The 15095-nt window shown below is 42.8% G+C and overlaps 1 protein-coding gene across 1 annotated transcript in view; it reads left to right on the plus strand.

The window, feature by feature from the left end:
- Positions 1-15095, plus strand: part of LOC122165489 (sine oculis binding protein homolog) — a 106610-nt gene that overhangs the window by 41387 nt on the left and 50128 nt on the right. The window lies entirely within an intron of this gene.

The following is a 15095-nucleotide window of genomic DNA, read 5'->3' on the forward strand; positions in this document are numbered from 1 at the left end:
AAACACCTCTCCGTCAGCCTGACACGTTTTTAATGACTTCAGTGGTGGATACAAAGGCAGCTGTTTCAGCTGGCAGCAGAAAGGGGGCTGAGCTTTTAATGAAGTAAACCAATTCTTGGAAAGAGAGAAGGGCTTATTCTTTACTGCTGCCTCGCTGTAAATGTGACCCAGGAAAGAAAAAGCAAGTCCTTCTGTTTTTCCATTCATAAAATATTCCTGCAAGCTGCAGATCTGTACTTTGCAAGCAGAATGGCAAACATTTCAGTTCTTTTTCATTTCCCCTACAGTGAAATCTTCAAGAGACCTCATGTATTTCACTGCTATTATGGCTCTTATGGTGTAGCTCTGTCTGTTTGCTGCGCTGACCATTTTGTTTTGCCACGGAAATTCTTAGCGTGAGGGGTGGGAATATGGGAACTGTACAATAGTTTGCCATGTCCAAGTCTGAACTGGACACTCACCACCTGTTCTCACGAGCTGTTGCACTGAATTCCTCATCGGAGTTGCAGAAAACCCGGCTGGTTTGACAAAGCTCATGTTCGTATCACAAGTCTCAGATTTCAAGGCCTGAATGGTAGATTTTTGTTTTGGGAAAGAGAGTGTTTTCTGAGATTCAGGGACCCTCTCAGCTTCCTAAATCCTGCCCCTGTTTTTAACTCTGTGTCCTTCCTGCGCCTGATTCTATCACTGGGCTCCCATTCCTTAGAGGACAGAGGCAAGTGACCTCTGCTTAAAATGAATTCATTTCAGAGGGTGGTTAAGTAGAGATGGCACCTCCTTGCTTGCCACAGTGCTGTGAATGCTTCCTGCACCAACCCAAATGCATCTTGTCCCTGTCACACGACTGGAAACAACTGATGGCTTCCCGCCTCAGTTAGCATCATCAGGGTAATGGCCAGGAAAGTCTGGCACATGGGTTTTTATTAGCAGGAGTGACAAAATGCAGCTTAATTTCAGAATTGCATGTTGATCTTAGAAGGCAGGCAGGAATGCACAACCCCCTCACCCCTAGCAGCACCTGCTATAACAAAAAACTAAGCTAAGCATATCCAATGCAGTGGCTGCCCAAGGTGGATCAGGCTGATGTCGGTGCTGCAGGGCTGGTCTCACCCTGCAGCAGCTGCTTGCTGGGTGCTGGGGACAGGGATGGAGACCGGCGGCTGGTCTGAGAGCGCAGGGAGCACCCAGAGGGGAGCAGCAGGACCCCACGGCTCCAAGCACCGCACCAGAGCAGACACTTCGGTCATCATCGGGCTCTGGAGAGAGTAAGAATGCTTCCTCTGCTGGGATTTCCCAAAGCGTGTGACAACATTAAGCTACCAGTTTCCCTGAAGAAGTAAACAATAGGCTTTGCTTATTCAACCTGCACTGGTCCTGCAAAGAGCCCAAGCCCACATCATCTAGTGGGAGTGGATTACACTGTCTCATGGCTCTGGCACTGGTTAGAAGTCCAGGACCCACATCCTAATTTCTTCCTGTAATTTCTTCATTACTACGTAATTTTAACAGGAAATTTCTGCAAGAAATCAGCCCCTCTTAAAACTTTCTTGTGGTGAAAAATGAATATTTTAGTTTGGGCTGGCTTAAGGGAAGCTGCTTACTCGCTGATAGAAAGAAATCACAATGGAAAAGCTGTTGTGATTTTCACCTCATGTTCATGTTTACACAAACTTCCTCTTGCTTCACAAAAAATCAGGAGGATCACTCCTCAGTTGGTCTTTTTATACATATCCAGTGCTGAAAAAGCAGGTGTATATAAGTCCATTTGCAAAAACACGCAGTTTTCTTTTTTTTCCAGTTTGAACAGTCTAAAAATTTTAGTTTTTGTCACTTCTTGATCTCAGGTGCTAGCATTATAGAATCAGTCACATGTAAATGCTTTTCCTAGGGGACATGCTGTACTTCCAGTCAGTTGTTGGCTTGTTTTGTGCCAGGAGTTCAGGATCCGCCTCTCTGCCTTTGCTGCTTCATGAAATTTCATGGCATAGACTTGATCTCACGCCATGAGAACTGTCTCAGATTTGCTTAAAGCATGCTCTGGGAGTTCTTGCAAAGCAAGCCTTCTCCTTCTGTGGGATCTGCTTGGTGTCTTTGTGCTCCACAGCTAAAGGAGCATAGAAATTCTCTGTCTTTCTTTTCAAAAAAGGATGGGTTTCAGAAATCAGCCTATTTCCTGCATATCAGATGTAATGAGTATAGAAAAACTGCAGGCTTTGTTGTCACCAGAGGATCCCTTCAGAGGGACATTCCTTCCAGAAGCACTGGTTATGTTCTCACATTGACCCCGCAAGTTGATATGCAGCCTGGCAGGTATACTGCACGAGTCTGTGTTTTCAGCCTGAGTGGGTGAACCTGGAACCCAATTATTTTTAGCTTATATTGTACCTGGATTTCTAGCTGACTCTTGGTGATGTGAAAGCTCTTAATTGAATGTAATCCATGAAAGATTTACTCTCCTGATCAGCTTTCTCTCAGGAAGTGATTTTAACTCATCAAATTCCAGCTGTTCCTTAAACCCACCCTGCCATCAAATCTGTCCATTTAATTGTGAGTATTGCAGTTCAGTATCCTGCTGAGCCCTAGACCTTGTGCCCCCTATTCTTTTGTTTTCCATATAAGTCGATTCATAGAATAACACAGGTTTACCCTGGTGCATGGGGAGATGAGCAATGATGTGGAAAAAAATGGAAGTTGGTCTGATCTAGCTGATCCAACGAGGGCTGTTGAAAAACCCTTTTCAACTTTGTTCTTAAAATCCTTCTGCTTCCTGCAGTGATCCTTCTATAGCAGCCAGCTCTTAATGCCCAACAGGGATGAAAAATGATTCGAAAAGGAAGTAAAAAACACACAGACTTTTGTGAGCTCTCTGAGCATTTGACCAGCCCCGGCTGCATGTGGCTGCTCCACCCTCTGTTGAAGCAACTCAGTTGTAGTTGTAGGATGTGGAGAGTTGACTAAGTTTTCCATTACTTCTAGGAGCAGTAGAACTAAAGCGAGAGATTCACACTTGGCTACAGATGCGCATGTCAAGGCCACTGTATGTTTCCTCCATATCATCCAAAGAAAAATGGTGTATCTTGGCACAGCCTGCAAGTTTTGTTTCTTTTCTGTCTCTGTGTTCTACTTTGTGTGAGTGTGCTGCAGAGATGTTCCCCATTCCAACTTTTATCTCACCATGTGGCTGACAGTAGCAAGGGTCTGGGGATTTGGGGTCTCGTGGAAACCAATGCGGCTATTGAAGGCGATTGTAAAAGACATGGGTAATTAAATAACTATATAAAACTATATGTATGTAACTATATAGCTATAACATTAAAGTTTGTTGAATGTGTGCAGGACTGGTATTTTCATTTTAAAATAAATCCTAATTTTAATAAAGTCAAAGTTAAAGGCTCTGCTGAATACCTAGACAAAATGATTTCCTAACATCTATAATTTTCCTTTCCCTTCCCAGTTGTGTGTTATGGAGAAAGTGCCTGTGCAATTGGTAGTGCTTCAGCAAGCTCCCATTCCAGTAGTGGTGTTCAAGAAACATTTGTTCAAGAAACTTGTTCAAGAAACGTTGTGTTGAGGGATATGGTTTAGTGAGAACTACTGGTGATAGGTGGATGGTTGGACTGGATGATCTTGTAGGTCTTTTCCAACCTTGGTGTTTCTGTGATTCTGTGATTTTGTGTTTTCTTGGATGCTCTTTTGTAATTGTCCAAATTTCTCTGAGCAGCTCTGCAATCCCTAGATGGGGAGAGAAAGGTTTAAACTTCTGCTGAAAGGCTTCACGAGAGTAATGACTTTTCTAGTTAATTTGTATGTTTTTAGGAGTACAATCTAAGTTTCCCAGCTAACCATTTAATCGAACACAGAAATGCAGAAAAGTAGAAGAAAGAAAAATTAAAAATCAGAATGAAATTTATCTCTGTTGTTCTTCTCAATAAATTTGCAAGCTTCCAGGTCAGTATCTGTTGACTTTGAAGTACAATTGTCTTATTGTGGCCCAAGTCAGGATATTGAAAGTTGCTGAGTTTCAAGAACATTGAGCTTTCTCACAACAGAAGTAAACACCTGGAAAAATGTTTGTAGTGTTAACAAACATGGAAAGCCAGAGAAGCTGAGATGTCTTAGCTTACCAACAGCCTCTTTAGTGACCAGCCTTTCCTAGAGCATTTAAAAGAATAAATGCTATTCCATATCCACTGACATCAGGACTTTCTCTTATGTATGTTGCTATTCCATCCAATATGCAGTGTGTATCCAGGAGTGCACATGCTGTGCATGTTGAACACAACCCTTGTCTCTGAAAGTCTCTCACCAGTTTTGGAAATAATTTATCTAACATTTCCTGGAGGTAGAATTGATAGCCCTAATGAATTCCCATGGGTTACTTTTGAGTTTTGAAAACAGATTCCACTGCCATCTCCAAAGTAAATTCCTGAAGCCTGATGGCAGAGCAGCTGGAATGACCCCAACTTCCAGTTGAGGTCAACCTGGCAGCCCCTGTATCCTGTAGGCAAGGTTCTTGACTCTGCACATCAAAGCTGGTTCCTTGAAATTATCCGATGTGGGAGTGTTTGTGGCATTGCTGTTAACAGCTGGTGGATCTGTCCCTCGAGGATGTGTCACCCTCTGTTTGGTTTGTGCATAGTTTTGGTGTGGGTACTTTGTGGTGACTTGTTCTGCAGAGAAGTATTTTCTTTTGTTTATGTTTCACACATTTATTGAATGTCTTGTTTTTTGCATTGTCAGAAGCAATGGATAGTTACTGAATAGCTAATAACCACATTTTTGATAGCAAAAAAAAATTTTTTTTAGTAATATAAAATATTGCAATCTACAGAAACTACTACATATGCTGCATGAACTACATATTCATTCTCACTCAACTTTTTTTTCTTTTTTTTAAAGGGTTAAGTCCTTGTTTAGTGTCTTCTTGTATAAGAGTTGTTCCAAACCTCCGTTTGCCCTTCACTGTACATTTCCTCATACAGTTTCCTTCAATACAGACCATAGCCTGATTTTAAGGAGAAGCCTGCCGTGCATTTTAAAATAACATTTTAATAGCATTTGAAAAAGTAGGTTTATCCAATGTGGAGATGCAATTAAAGTTGGTTGTTGAAAATGAACTAGTATCAGCAGCAATTAATGCTTGAGGCAATAACTTGTTACTTTCCCCTTCCCTTACTTCTATTTTATTTTCATGTCTTTGATAGGAGATGGTATAAAATGTCTTGCTGAGACATTGCTGTTCCTTATTTCTTCTCCTTGGCCATGCAGCAGGCAAGGAGTCAATCATAGGGCTGAAGAAGAAGACAATGGACACAGGGTGATGGCAGAGTCTTGCAATGTGCTCCCATGAGATGAAGCAGATGAGCTAAACTTAGCTGAAGGTTTATCCTTTCTGGCATGCTTGTTCATTCCTATAGGACTGGGGAGGAAAAGTGATGTCTCCAATCAAGTTTTTATTTCAGAGAAGATTCTCTGTATCCTAAAACTGCCATCCCTTGTGCTCCCCTTCTCTCTTTTGCTTACTCACCACATTTCCTCTGCCTACACCTACTTGCACATCTGGAGTCTATGAGAAAGTAGGAAAGGAGGCTTACTGTGATCTTGCCTAGCTCAGTGCTGTAAAGCAAAACTTACTTTCAGAATCCAGTAGCAGAGATAGAGAGCAAGCTCCTTTACCAAACCTCTCACACACTGCTCCTACAGCCCTCATGGCATGCCCATATACCTAGAAGGACTGGTGGCCCATTGCTCCTCAGGTAGAGCTTGCAAGTTCAGTACCGGTCACTGCTGGAGACAAGCCTGACTGAGGGATCCTGAGATGTGATCCAGTGTGACTGTTCTTCCTCAGATTAAAATAAAGAGTGCCTGTTTCAAGGTTGTAGTGGAAAAAATCTACTCAGATATCTGGTCCAACCAGTGCAGGAAGGTTTTCTGCCATATGTTTCCACAACCTTCAGCCCAAAGAGCTGGAGGAGTAGGAGGCACAGGAGTGAGCACAGCTTGAAGGCTACTGTGTTGGATGAGGAGAGCCAGTGCTGTGCTTGGGCTCATACCCAAGCCTCCCTGCGTCCATCCCCAGCCCATATGCTGGTGGCAGGCTGGAGGCTGCAGGCCTGCGCTAGGAACCGTTGTCCTAGAACAAAACAATTGTGACCCACGGCAGCAACATCAAGCTGGGACTGACATTCCCTCTTTAACTTGAGCCTCTCTGCTTTTCATCACGATGCCAGGAGTTGTCAGCTTTAACTCTGGCTTTTTTTGATTTGTGTCACAACCTAATAAGTTATAGGCCAGCTTCTCCTGTCGATGTTTTTCCAGCACAGAAGGCTTCACATTTTGTAAGCTTTTACAGCACAGCTGCGCTCGGAGATAAAACAGAATGTGTATACAGTACAGTATGCATTCAACTGATGCACTAGATTCTTCCCACCATATGTATAGAGTGGTGTGCATTTCACTCTGATACCTCACTGCCAAAACTGCCAGAAGCAAATAAACAAATGGCGGAAGAGAGACACCATATGACGCAGTGCCAGGCACATGACCTAGACTTTGAAAAGAGACCCTGCCTGCTTTTAACGGCTCAGAGCAGTCCAAGTTTTTAAGCCTTACCTCTGCTGTGTGAAGTTTTCTGCCACTGTATGCTGTGAAATGTGCTGGTTGTTAGGGAATACTCAAAGATTTCCCCATCTGAAGCAGCTGATGTTTCAGCTCCTCGTGCACAATGCTCATTTTCACTTTGTTTGGAGCCAGTGATTCCGTGTCAAATTTTTAAAACAAGAGGAACAATGGAGTTGTGTGAACTAGTCTAATTCTGGAAGGAATGCTACTGTAAAAAGACATAACACATGTAATTAGAATAATAAGATTACTAATAATAGCAACAATTCAACAATTAATTTAAAAACAATTCAAATGAGTCAAATGGTTGTTCCATCTCATTCCCTACAAAAAAGTTATTAAGTTGCATTTCACAGAATGGATGGTGAAGATGCTTGTAATAAAAGAACATGAATGTTAATTACATGGTTAGACGTAGTTAATTTAAATTATAATTCTGTTCCTGGAACTCACTCTGATTATGAAAAGGGAATGCCTTAGCTTCTTTCTGGCCACCCTGTTACTGAAGAAAACACAGTGGTGGTCCTCATCTGCCTGTGGCACTGGGAAACATGAGCTGTTCATCCTGCCTGCTGGCCTTCAGGCACTGCCTGGTGATAGGTTGAATAGATTTTGGTGGATGTCAAATCTAGCTAGCCTGGGCTTTATCAAGCTTAGTTTTGCTGGTGGCTGTGTAGGGCAGGCAGGTGCTTTCTGCACTTCAGAAAGGCTTGAGGTACAGGTTGAGGAAATAGACTAAGAACTGCAAAGGTTCTTTAAAATGCAAATACAGAACAGTCTGGATGCAGGCAAGAGAATTGGGTTTTGGATTTTGTTGGGGTCAAATCTGAAATAGAAAATGATATCAGAATTTTTAATTTAGCAGCAATATTCAGTAGATATCAGTGTGCTTGAAGTGTAAATAAATTTAGAGCTGATTCTTTGCTTGACGCTTTTATAATTCTATGTACTAGTGGTAACAAGAGCATTTATTTCCCCCAAGTCTTTCTGCCTCCTGCTGTAAGACATACTATGATCAAGATAAGTACCTCCACATCTTGGTTAAACAATGGGAGCTTTGGAGCTGTATGTGGAGGATGAAAGGCCAAAGGCCACATTTCTACAAGTTTCTCCAGGCTCTGCTTAGATAGATATGTCATTTCAATTCTACCCTAAAATGAGAGAAGTAATTATCTGTACTGGCCACAGAAGAAGCAAACTTTGGCACTGCAGCTTGGAAGTTAAGGAACACCAGGAGTACCTCAGTAATTGAATATTGCCAAGCCCACCTTAATGCCTCAAGCACAGCCCTTAAATGGAAGAGTCAGGGGCACAGCTCCTGATGCAGCTCCTAGATGCACACAGGAATTCCCTAGCCCCATCTATTTTCTTTCCAGTGGATGCAATAGCTCTGTCTTTGAGGAAAATGTGACAGGATCACCTATTGCATAGGGCAACATTTGGAGTTGAGTTGGTCCAACAATTCAATAGGTACACTCTCAAGGTGACACTAAATAGTCCATCAGACACTGGGGAAAGATTAAAGAAGGCTGGTGCTGTAAACAAGATTATTGGCTACATTTTTGTTGGAAGTGTTGGACAAATAGATCTTGTGTAAGAGAGCATGGAAGAGGTTGGAATAAGCGTGTGGAAGCTTTAAAAAGGTGATGATACCACCCTGAAATGCTGGAGATGGCTTGAACAGGCTAATGCATATGCATGAGGAGACAGCAGTACTGAGAACATGCAAGAGTCCCGTGCAACCTCCAAGGATGCTTCTCCAGGCAAGAGTTGTAGGTGAGAAATAGGAAGAGTAAATTAGAACTACAGGGGAGACACAGCCCCTGCATGTTGTAACAGGCCAGGCAAGTTGGGTTAGGGAATGGGGGAGGCAAACAAAACATTTGAATCAATGCGGAAGATAAAGAAGGTGGTGAATATGTTTCTGCCTGCTCATTTTTCTAGTGGAAGCATCTAGATTTTTAAGCCTGTCTTTAAGAGGTCGAGTAGTATGTAGATATATATTTTTCTGAATTAAAATGCACAGAGTTGAAAACAAACCTGCAGTCAGATAGAGCCAAGGGTGTGAAGTAAACTGCTGGGGATGGCTCTAAGTGGATTCCTGTCAGCAGAGGAACCTGGCCAAGGATCTACCTTTAGCTGCTGCCCATGGAAGATGGTACTAAAGGAAACTGAGAAGACAAAGATGCTTTTCGGCAGATTTCATCTTACTGTGACAAAAAGGAGAAAACTCAGAATAGGACTTCTCAAATCTCAAGGCAAGTTGGGAAGATAAATTATAGTTGCTTGCCTCCTATTGCCTGAAAAGGCCTGTGTGTTCTGGACTTTCTCGCAGGCTTGAATGGACAGTTACCTGTTTTCAGGCATGATAGTGGGGCCTCTCTGGGTGATAGAGGGTTGCTGTGGACAGGCATAGAAACAGGCATGTTATTTAGAAATAATTTGCTGCCTGTGTTTGGTGCAAACTGAGAGGCATTTGAGTTACATCTTGTTTGTCAGGAAGAGTGTAGCACCTTTCTCCTTAAAAGGAGAGTGGAAATTCTGGAGAAGTGGACTGTCTGATTTGTGTTGTATCAACCTATTATTCTACCTTCGAAAGTAAAACTTTGAAAAAAGGCCTAATAAAAAATGGTGCGGAGGGGAAGTAGAAGTGCTGTACCTGGTGTTAGAACTAAAGCCAGTGATGATGTTGTGACCTCAGTCACTGACCTCCAGCTGGGATGTCTGGAATTACCATCAGTGCTCCTCACCACCAGCCAGGTTGTGCTTTTGTCTTGCTTGTAGCTGCTACTATCCCACCCTTTATTGCAACTATTCATCATCTGAAGAAAGACTGGGAGATGATAGAAGATGTCATTTGTATCAAAGCTTCCTCTCCTTTCTTTTCATCCTTTCCTTGCCCATTCTCCCGTTTATCGTCCATTCCTGTTAGATTTTGCCCCCCTTGACAGATTGATCACCCCCTAGCCCCATCATAACCCAGCTCATAAATTACTTCTTTAGAAAATATTGTGGCCCCTCTATTTTCAGATGGGAATGGCCCAAATGATCTGTCACTCATGGCCGAATCAGGGAGAGATTTCTATTTTCACACTTTAAAAGGCCACAACAAATCCAGAGAATAGGTTCCTGCCTGTCTAGCATTGATCACAGCTGAGTGTTTATCATGCTTACGGATGCAGCAGATTTAAGGGAAAGCTTTACCAACCAGATCTGGCCATTGTTTTTCCTTCTCCACATTTATCCCAAGTGCAGAACTGTTTATATACCACAGAGATGTGAATTAAGAAAAAGAGTATGTGTAGAATTTTCCAGCTGTTGAAGTCTTATTGTTATCTTCTGTATTGACCAAACCTGTTTCTCTTAATTGGTTATCGACTGTTGTGAGGCAAATAAGGCAAGCTGTCATAGAGGGGAGGGTTAGGGTACAAGGCTTATCTTAATGGTATGTTGATCATCACTGGTCTATAAAGCCAGCGGGAGTGGAGTTCATTAAACCAGCCTGCAATTGCTTTAAAAATATATATGCTCTGGGTCAAAATGATTAATCTTATATATGTGATACCACAGTCAGAGGAAATCAGCAGTGTTGCTTTTGTACTGGCAATGCTAGAGCTTGAAAAAAGCAGATGCATCGAAACAAATTCATTAGGGACAACAATTTTTTTTTTGTCTGCAAGCCTTAGCTAACTATAACCAACATGCAAGGATTCTTTTTTCCTGGGTGTTGTGTTTTGTTTTTCTGCCTCCCCATGTCTCTGGCAGGCTGATTGGAAACATGTGATTGCCCTGTGCAGCAGCCTCTTATCTGTGCCTGGGAATTCTTGCAGGAAAAGCAGTGGTGGGAAGGATGCTTGAGCTACCTGACTGTGAAATGCACAAAGTGCCCCAGAAAATGTTTTCATCCTATAAACTGTAACACATGAGGAATGGGAAGAGGGAAGGAAAGCTTGTTGGGAATGATCAGCTATGCTGCTGTGAGCTGCCCATTACCAAAATGGAATCTGCTGGGAAATCTGTAGTATATTTTAATTTCTTTCCTGGCTATATTTTAGGCTGTGTATTGAATAAGTTACAATAACTGTCAAGCAGAGTCCATTAGTGTCTCTGAATCGGGCCTGCCATGAATCAGAAGGGGGATTAGCAGGACAGTCTCAGTGTTATGAAGGTCTCACGCAGCTGTGACTTGTCGAAGAAGGGGCAATAAACAAAGTTTTTTTTCTTCCAGATTATCTCTGTGTGATGTTTTTGTTATCATATTTATTCACTGACAATTCAGAACTGGTTATTAAAAATTTATGATACGGGTAAAGGTTTGTGCAGTTTGAAAAATGAGCCTTTGTGGCAGCCACCTGAACACGTCCTGTATATCACTGTGCTATGAAAGCTGCAGAAACTGCCTGGTTGTTATCTAGCAGAGGAAGGAAAAAGGTGTATAGGTCTGTAAAGTAAAAAAGGAGAAAGAAAAAAAGTAAAGGGGAAAGGAGACTTAATGGGGAGTTTTTCTTTGAGAGCAGAGGGCAGTTCCCTGCCTGGGCTGCTGACTGGAGGCTGGGCCACTTTCACCTGCTGGAGAGCCCAGGACTGTGAGCTGCTCAGTCATTCACTTCTTTCCATACACGTTACAGCAGTGGACCAGGGCAGCAGGAGCTGTTGTTCCATCAGTTTATCTTTCCTGATATAGGACAAAACTGGAAGCTGTCATCAGTTTTGGCCAAGTTTTTTTTTTGACTGTGATAGAAGGGGCTATGCATGTACAGCAGTGCAAGCTGTATGAAAAGAAAACCCTGATGAGGAGCTCAGCAGAAAATCACAGTTCTTCTGTAAAGAATATGAAACAAACCTAGAGAAGGAAAATGTGTATTGAATCCATAAAGCCAATTTTTTTTTTTTTTTTTTTTTTTTTTTTGTATGTGTGTATGTATGTGTGTGTGTATGTGTACATTTTAAGTGAGTTTTAACCCAAGGAAGAAAGTTATGGGTTTACTGGACACCAGGGTAGTACTGTTGTTAGCATTTCATTTTGATTCAGTTATAATATTGCCTACATTACAATAGAATGTGCAGATTGCATTTTAAATATATACTGTGGTTAATTTTATACCACAAAATTGAGTGAAAAATTTAATACAAAAAGCTGAACTGTTCCGAGCCACAGACCGTGAAAAAAAGCATTATTTTAAAAAGAAAAAAAATCCACAAATATCTGTTTATCAGATTTCCAGGCACATTTGTTCAAAGTTTTTGGTGTGCTTCTGTTATGCAAGAAAATGAACATGACATTCTTCAGTTGCTTTGACAAGGCTAATTTCAGAAACGTTGCCCTATCATTCCACAGATTGGCACTTTCTCCTTCTTTGTCACAAGGCATTTTTCTGGGGTAGCTTTTCTCAGCAAAACTGCCTGTTTCCCAGGAGTTCTCACACCTTCAGAAAGGGACAATGAGGAAGAGTGGGCTGGATTTGGTTAGAATAGCAGCTTTGACCCAGTGACCATTTATTTTTGAAGTCAGAGAATGTTTCTTATGTCAGCACAGGGGAGGAGGTTCCAGGATATTCTGAATGATGCCATTTCTCCAGTTTTAATCACACCTGTCAGATCCCTGCACCCCAAGTTATTTCCACAACATCAACCCTTTCCTTAAACTTGTGGATTTGAAACACCTTTCTTATCTAGTCTGTCATCAGTGCTGTTGTTTTCATACTTTGTATTCACTGTTGGCAGTTGTAGAAATTAAATGTCAACTAAAATTTGGACAAAAATTGGAGGCCTTCTCTGGGTTCACCACCACTGGTTGTGGGCATATGATGGTAAAGCCTTAGCAGCTCTTTGCAAGAGGTGGGCTGCCAAAGAGGGTCCCTGGCCTTGCCTAGAGTGTCTGCAAGGAGTTGTGCCTCACATTCTGTTTGGAGATGACCTCTTTACAAGGATGTCTCCTCAGTGACCACATGGCCTTGCTTGCTTTGAAGGGTACTACAGCACAGTGGCCTGTCCTGTAGCATATGGGAGTTGGGAGTAGGTGAGTGCCAGAGAGAGGTTTCAAGAGAGGCTGTGGGCAGATCTCAGCAACAGAATGGTACAGACCTGCCTGCCTTCAGCTGCATGCTGAGAGGAGAGCCACAGTCCCCGGCTCGTGTTGGCATCGGTAACTGCTCCTCTTGCTTCAGTTCACTAGAGGTTCCTTCAAGGGAGCAAAAGAAGCTAGCAGAAGCCCTGCTGGTTTTCCTCTGCACACTTCATAAAGAAGTTACAAGAAGGCACATTCCCAATTTCTTTTTAACTTCGTAGATCACCTCCAGCAGACAGATTGTCTCGTGGACCACTTCCCCTCCCATTGGCGATCAAATAACATTCCTGTGGTGGCTACAGCAGTTGCTTACATGGAAAAATAACATTAGGAAAGTATTTAATGTATTTTTAGCTGTCTTTAAATGCATTTTAGCAGCTGGAAATGAGGGAAGTTAGTACCATGCGGCCCACAGACTCTCCGTAGCCCACCACCAAATGTTCAGAGCTGCTTGCGGCAGAAAGCCCCTCTGTGCTGGACAGGCTTCTTTCACCTGGGGAGGGCCCAAGGTATGGGATGGCCAAAAAATGACAACTGTGGAGTCTAGTGGGTTGTGTGCAGCTGAGGGATGTGGTGAGCACACAGGTAGTGTTGCTCTACCATTCGGGAAAATCTGGGAATCCTCGTGGAAAGCAAATTTCTCGTGAAGTATTAGCGGGGGTCTTCCCTGAGAGAGGGACTCGCTCCTTGGGAGCATGGTGCCAGGGGTCCTGGACAGGCTCTGCTGTGGGTGCAGGGCCACAGTGCTCCCACCAAGCCCCAGGCCACAGTGAGCCCGTCCACATTTCTGGAAAGAATACAGTCAACAGATGGAAGCGGAGTGCTATTTTTACCGTTGCTGGTGCAGCAAATACAGAGACCATGACAATTGATTATGTGGGACAACAGCAAGCCACAGGAACTGGAATTTCAAGGATTAGGGTCTCCCCGAGGATTTCCTTCAAGAGATGCATTTGGAGGATGAGGAATTCCTCACCCCTCTGGCTGGAGAGATACCTCTGTGGGGAATGTGGAGGCACGGTGCTCTGCCCCATCTGCAGCCAGTCCAGGACAATAACACTGAGAGCAATGCAGGCTTCTCATCACAACAGGATGCCAGCTATACAGCAGTTGTCTGTGCTTCTCTAGCGATGATGTTTGACTTGCCATGGCTTTTTTTGTCCTATCAGAGACACTCAGCCTGCCTTTAATATATCTAGGGGTGGCTGCCACGTGTTTCATCCATTTTAAAGGACATTTAGGGAAATTAGATGGCAATTTTATACAGAGTAAGCAGGCTAATATTCTGTCACTCTGCATTACTCGACCGGACATTTCTCCTAGAAAGTAGATGTTAGGTGTTTTCATTTAAGTGGCATTAAACTTTTGTGGACCTTAGCATTAGGATTTTATTGCAAAAGCATTGTCCCGTTTTAGTGAAAGCTTTGCATTAACAAGTTCCATCTTAATGAATTATTCTGTTCAGCCTGCCTTGTGACTTACACTATCATGAGATCCTGCCCTTAGTATTAGCTACAAGCACAGATTTCCTTTTCCAGTATTAAGGCTGCATAAAAAGGCATTGAAGCTAAGAAATCCCCAATCTGGATCAAGATATTTTTTTTTTCTCTACGAAGAAACAAATATCCATGCAGAAATTGAAGCACTTTGGAGAGAAGGAAATCCTACTGTAGATTGTTCTTCCTCCTTCTTGTTAAAAAAGGAAATCTTGACTTGATGTATAGTCTGTTTCCAAACTACTGGCATCTTTCACAAATATAGGCTGCTTGGCTGATGAGCAGATAGCACAGTTTGTGTAGCCAAAGATAGCTGTCATGATGCACTTATTAATGAGTACACACTGAACATCAAATGCTGTGCTATTTTCAGAGAGGCCCTTCCAGACCCCTCTTTCTGTTCTTTTTTTGATTTCTTTTTTTTTTTTTTCCCCTTATCCTCCTGCCATTTTCCTCCAAAGCTCAGTGTCAGGGAACAACAAAGGAAGGGACCTGGGAGAGGAGATGCACTCATCCATCCCACTTCCTCAAGTCAGGAGCTACTCTGTGCACGCCATTTCTGACAGATGTTTGCCTAATCTGCTCTTAAAAATCTCTAGTGATGGGGCTTTGACAGCCTCCTTAGGCAATCTACTCCAATGCTTTGCAGTACCTATCATTAAGACAGGTTTCCTGATATCTAACATGCAATTAAAGGCCACAATTTCCTCTGCCACCCATCATCATGTTGAACCTGTAAGTCAAGCCAGCCCCACAGAGATGGCTGTACTCTCCTTTGTAGATCTTCCTGGCCATCAACATGCCCTGGGTGATGTGCTCTCCTCTGCCAGCAGTCCCTGTGCTGAGTTCCCCTCCTGGATGTCACCCTGCCAATAGGCAGCTACCTGCCAGCTGGGGCTGCTCAGTGAGGG

The sequence above is a fragment of the Centrocercus urophasianus genome, unplaced genomic scaffold, assembly GCF_019232065.1.
Source record: "Centrocercus urophasianus isolate 14NV4802_14NV808 unplaced genomic scaffold, USGS_Curo_1.0 seq_10, whole genome shotgun sequence".
Taxonomy (NCBI): Eukaryota; Metazoa; Chordata; class Aves; order Galliformes; family Phasianidae; genus Centrocercus; species Centrocercus urophasianus.